This window comes from Electrophorus electricus, chromosome 4 (assembly GCF_013358815.1).
Source record: "Electrophorus electricus isolate fEleEle1 chromosome 4, fEleEle1.pri, whole genome shotgun sequence".
NCBI classification, from domain to species: domain Eukaryota; kingdom Metazoa; phylum Chordata; class Actinopteri; order Gymnotiformes; family Gymnotidae; genus Electrophorus; species Electrophorus electricus.
Window position 1 is genome coordinate 3,126,685 of NC_049538.1, and position 6,614 is coordinate 3,133,298.

The window sequence follows — 6,614 nt, forward strand, 5'->3', positions numbered from 1 at the left end:
TGTAACACACAGGAAACATGTATAAAATGTATATACAGTGTAACACACAGAGAACATATATATAATGTAACACACAGGGAACATATATATATATATATATATATATATATATATATATATATATATATATATATATATATATATATATATATTTATAGTATATTTTAGTTTTCTGTGTTTGTTTCTTTTATCCTCACTTTTTGTTTTGTATTTGAAACGGTCGCTACTTGGTCATGCAATATAAACCATATGTCTATAGGCTAGTGTTATAGGCAGACTGTTGTTACTGTTGCTTAGCAACACTACATTTGTTGAGGACCATGGAAGGAATTCCAACCATTAAAACATATAAAACATTTTGGGCTTCGTTTCATTATTTTGCGACTTCATTTTGTAGAACTGTTGTGTAAATGCAGTGTGTTATTGCGAATAACCTCACGGACGTTTAGCAATCTTCCCCTCCTGCCTTACCCTCACGGGTGCTCCCGAGGATTCAGCGTGTCTGCATGATCAGTATTATGACCTTCCATGACCTCACCCACCAGATCACCACTTCCTGCTGCTGACACAGCAGGGCAGGGGATTGTGGGATTACTCTCCATGGCCTTTTTATAGACTACCGAAGAGATCTTAGTCGCATGGCTAAATTCCCTGTTTGGTTCCTGGAGTTCCTTATTGCGCTCCCTGTCCTATAACACCCATTTAAACACATTGCTCAGATGATAAGACAAGTCAGACATTCTAATAATGTGTAAAAATATTTAAATATGCAGAGGGGCAGGAGTGGAAAACACAGCACTAAACAACCTGGTTCTAAATGAAGAGAAATCTCAGGATACCACTATAAAACCGTTAAAGTTTTCAGTGTGGTGTCTGACTCAAATCATCTTCTGGCAAGACAGGCCTGTTCCCCTGTGAGCAACATTTCAGTCACTCAGCAAACAAGTCATAGAAACTGATGTCTGTGTTCATACCAGGCCCTGAGTGTTAATGGCTGTTACAACTGAAGGTCAAGTGTTCTGCCCTGTTATTTCCCAAACACACACAGGACAGACCTCACATACATGCTTAGGTTGCACTGAGCCACTCAGCATTCACAGCTGCTGTGCTGTTTCTGAGTCCAGCAAGAGCTTTCACCGGGAGTGGGAGTACAAGGCCCTTACGATATCACGTTTTTTGACAACAAGACCTTGGGTTCACTAATCTGTTCTAATCTCTTCACTGTTAAATTCTTTCAAAGTTAATATAAGGAAAATAAATAAATGACCAGGACACTGGATGTGTGGGCAGTGTGTGTGTGAAGTGTATGTTTAGGGTGTGTGGCGTGTGGGTGAGGGATGTGAGTGGGATGTGTGTGTGGGGTGTGTGGTGTTGGGTTTTTGTCAGTGCCACAGCGGAGCCACAACTACAGCTCTTGTCGTGTCACTCAGCCATTGTGACGTCCTTTGTGATGTCACTCGGCCCTTGTGATGTCACTCGACATGCACCCCGATCAGCTTCAGTCCTCGTTATCTCTAATCCCCAAAGATAATCTCCATCACGCACCAGCCAGGGTGGCGGGCTGAGAGTGATGTGCTTTGTGGGTGATTTCATATGTGAGACAGAGAGAGAGAAAGAACACCACCTGTCTCTATGCACCCTTCTCTCTCCTTCACTCTCTGCCTGTATATCTCTCTCACTGTCTGGAGGGTGTGTGTGTGTGTGTGTGTGTGTGTGTGTGTGTGTGTGTGTGTAAGATTCTAGAAGGGCACAACTGAGTGCTCTCACTGGACTGGGCTCTAATGGGACAACGGCAGCCATGTGCACCACAGTGATGGTCCTCAGCACCCTGGTCCTGTTGCTACGACGACACTTCTGCAACAGGGTGTGCCCGTGAGTTCACCTAGACCTCTTCTTCATCTCCTCTTCCTCTTCCTCATTTGCCTTGTAGTTCTGCTTTACAGCAAGCAAGAAGGCAGATCTGGGCTTGAATGATAGGACATTGTTTACCAAACTCTAGCACTTATTGTTTATAGCACTTATCATTGTTTAAGATAGAGCTTATGTATTTTGTACTTCTAGGTATCAGCATTGATGCCTGTATTCCACAGTATTCTATTTCATTGGTATGTTTGATTCTAACCTACTGTACTATACTACGATGTATTCTATGAGTAAATGATAAAGAACTTTTGGAAGTCGCTCTGGATAAGAGTGTCTGCTAAATGCCGTAAATATAAACATAAACTATGTGTATGTGTATTTTTCACATACCAGGGCTCATATATATTGTCCACACCAGAAGCAGGAAGTTCTTCTAATTTTGCAAGACTTTGGAATTTGAAAGATAAACTGTTTTTATATGAGGGTGTCACATTTTTCACAGTGTTGAAATGTTTAGTTGTTCCTTGGCAGTTTCACTCCAAGCTTTGCTGATAAGCTTAAGATAGCAGGTAGAATTAGACAGTGAACTCCTCTGTGTGATGCAAATCCATGTCAGAATGTTTACTTTTTTGAAACTGAACTTTTGAACCTCTGAATTGACCATTGCAGCAAAGAAGCTGACCTGGGGTCAGTCCTGTGAGATCATGAGTTTTACTCTGAAGAAGCTGACCTGGGGTCAGTACTGTGAGACCATGAGTATTACTCTGAAGAAGCTGACCTGGGGTCAGTCCTGTGAGATCATGAGTTTTACTCTGAAGAAGCTGACCTGGGGTCAGTCCTGTGAGACCATGAGTATTACTCTGAACAAGCTGACCTGGGGTCAGTCCTGTGAGATCAAGAGTTTTACTCTGAAGAAGCTGACCTGGGGTCAGTCCTGTGAGACCATGAGGTTTACTCTGAAGAAGCTGACCTGGGGTCAGTCCTGTGAGACCATGAGTATTACTTTGAAGAAGCTGACCTGGGGTCAGTCCTGTGAGACCATGAGTATTACTCTGAAGAATCTGACCTGGGGTCAGTCCTGTGACCCAACCAGCATGCTAAACATAAATGTGTTCAAGATTTGCTCCTGCTTTCCCCTTGGAAAATGATCAGACAGTGGGAAGAGTTCTCGTCTACCTCAGATCACGTGTGTTGTATGTGTACCCTGTTTGACAAGTAAACAGAACACATAAGAAACTACAAGTTCAGTACAAAATGAGATAGTTCAGAATGAGAGTTCTTCAGTGATGTGCCCAACATGTGAATGGGGCATGTTTGCAAGTGAAGAATGTGAAGAATGATGTAGTGTGGATGGTAGTATGAGGTAGTATGGGGTAGTGTGGATGGTAGTATGGAGGGTACTATGAGGTAGTATGAGGTAGTATGGATGGCAGTATGAGGTAGTATGAGGTAGTGTGGATGGATGGTAGTATGAGGTAGTATTGGGTAGTGTGGATGGTAGTATGGAGGGTAGTATGAGGTAGTATGAGGTAGTATGGATGGTAGTATGAGGTAGTATGAGGTAGTGTGGATGGATGGTAGTATGAGGTAGTATTGGGTAGTGTGGATGGTAGTATGGAGGGTAGTATGAGGTAGTATGAGGTAGTATGGATGGTAGTATGAGGTAGTATGAGGTAGTGTGGATGGATGGTAGTATGAGGTAGTATTGGGTAGTGTGGATGGTAGTATGGAGGGTAGTATGAGGTAGTATGAGGTAGTATGGATGGTAGTATGAGGTAGTATGATGTAGTGTGGATGGTAGTATGAGGTAGTGTGGATTGTAGTATGAGGTAGTATGGATGGTAGTATGGAGGGTAGTATGAGGTAGTATGAGGTAGTATGGATGGTAGTATGAGGTGGTATGGGGTAGTGTGGATGGTAGTATGAGGTAGTATGAGGTAGTGTGGATGGTAGTATGAGGTAGTATGAGGTAGTGTGGATTGTAGTATGAGGTAGTATGGATGGTAGTATGAGGTAGTATGGATGCAGATCAGCTAAGCTCTAATCCTCTTACCCCTGAGCTCTAATCAAACCAGCAAGCCAATCCTCTTAGTTTAGGGCCCAATGGTGTCACATCACATAATGGGTCTGTGCTATCGTGCTCCATAAGAACATGGCTATACCCAGTGCTACACCCAAACTACTACAACAGGACTGATGCAAAGACATATAGGCTGTAGGGATAGCTGTGAAGGGTTGCTTACACAGTCTCATGAAATATTTGAAAAAGCCGAAGAAATTATAGAGAACTTTCTGGAATATACTTGTCTTCCAAAAGGAGCAAGAACCCTATACATGCCTTAAGCCAAGGCTTTAACCCTGATTTTAGCCCCCATTCTCAGGCTGGCTGAGTCTGCGCTGGCTGGATTTAGTTTGGTCAGTTTGGGTCAGTTAAAGTTGAAAGTTTGAGAGAGAACCGAGTAGTGTGTGAGGGGCACACACTCTGATTTCTGGAGTATATCAAATGTTTGATTTTTTCGAATCGACTCTGAGCGTAATCTAGTAGTGTATTCTGCACAGTCAACAGCCAATGAAAACTGAGCATGTGAAGTAAACACAGGAAGTAGATAATGAAAAGCAGCCATGTGTTCACACATATGGTGGAGCTTTGCAACGGTGGACAAGTTAACTGACTTGTGGCCGGAGCAAGAGTGTCTGTCCAGTATCTGTACACACCATGCTGACTCTCACCCATGTTCCCCTCACTCTTCATGTTCCTTTTGCTTTGGGTCAGCGCAAAGCAGCAAGCTGTTGTACTTCCCTGTTTAATCTGCGTCTGCTAGGTAACGTGAGGCAAGCGTGTTTTGGGGCATGCTCAGGTCAGTTCAATAACAGGTTGAAGTCGTGTAGCATTTGATTCCTAGGCATCTAGCATGCGATGGACATTTCTTTCCTAAAAATCAGCAAAAATCAATTGGGAAGTCTTAGATACACTGTCTTTTTATAACCTGCTATGTCTTGCAGTCATGTATTGTATAAGACATTATAACACTGTACAGCAGAATTAATGAGATCATTTTCTCCTTCAGGCAGCCAGACCCTCATGGAGACACAGAGATTCCATGCACAAAGACTGATGGTGACGCTGTGGAAAAATGATGAGGGTCAGTCATGAGGAAACTATGCATCAAGATATCAGTACAGTATACCAGTACCAGTATACTGGTACCAGTGTGGTCCGAGGACTCCAGAGACTTACTGAGGAACAGAGAGATTCATGCTACCAGTCCGCAGGCAGTACGGCTAGTCTGAACTAGCCGCAGCCTACCTCAAAAAAAAGCAAACACTCAAGAGTGAATACGAAGACAGCTGAGCTCTGTAGACCACCTGGAGCTCAGCTGTCTGCGTGTTCGCTTCTCGGCTTTCCACACACACGAGGCGTTGTGAAGGCCACGGGAGACACACTTTGGAAACTCACGTGGTCTCTTCAGGTCTGCAACGCAGCCAGACCGTAGATGAGTGTTCACGCCCCATTCCACTTCCACCAAGGATCCAGTTCGGAGAATATGAGCACCCGACCATGACTTTGGATGCAGTTTAATCTGTACGCCCTCAGTGAGTCTGGGGAAACGAACCACACACAGATGACTTTAATGCCTAGGACAGGGAATCGTTTCCTCCTGAGACGTGTTTGTCTTTCAGTCTGTTTATTTCCAAAGTAAAAGCTTCAGACATATCACGAGGAACGACTAAAATGGGGCTAGGATTAGGAAGATAGGATTACTGGCACTTCCTGAACTGAGGCACCAAACACGGCACTGTTCCATGACAATAAGATAAGACAAGGATCAGTGGATATGAAATACTGAGCCCATATTTCCCAACAAACCCAGCAGAGACTTCACCAATGTCATAGCCCAAAGACCAAGGAATGTTAAAGCCAACACCTCACTGAACACTCTCTCTCTCTGAATGAAGGTTATGACACCATGATACTCTGAGAATACTGTCCATCTATGATAGCCTGGAAATACCATGTGTATATAATACTCTGAGATGCATTATGGGTTCAGCAATGATCTTTTTAATTGTCAGGTCTTTTCTAGATATTCTAAACATTAACCAGAATCTATTAAAGAAAGCAACGTGTGTATATTGTGAGGCCCATTCTCTAGTGAAGGAGAAGATGGCTCCTAGCTAGCAGAGAGACTGATCACGACTGCGAGATGCTCACAGCTGCTGCCTGCCACAAAGCCTTGTGCTGCAGCAACCAGGGCACTTATGGACACGCCGGAGGCTGATAGGTCAGAGTAGCCGTGGATCAGAGTAGCTGGGATCACAGATAGCCCACGTCTCTGGGTCCTCTCTGAATGGTGAGCTTTGGTACAGTTTTCAGCGAATAAGGTTGTGATATGTTACTGTCGGTAAATGATTGATTATTTGATCCCATTTAAATGTTTGTATAGTATAGTTTGTATAGTATAGTATAGTATAGTATAGTATAGTATAGTATAGTATAGTATAGTATAGTTAAATGTTGTATAAATTGCATAAACAACATACCACTAAAGTACTGATGCAGCTTATGCTGTTTTGGAGAAATAAATTGTTTTTATTGCCTATAATTGAAAGAAACAAATTTCCATTTGTTTCTTTTGTGTCTTATTCTGTGTGTTTGTCAGTTATGAACGAACAGAAGACTAGCCGACAGAAAATGATTCTGATTTCTCAAATACAAACACACAGTTATACATTTATATGCATTTCCATTG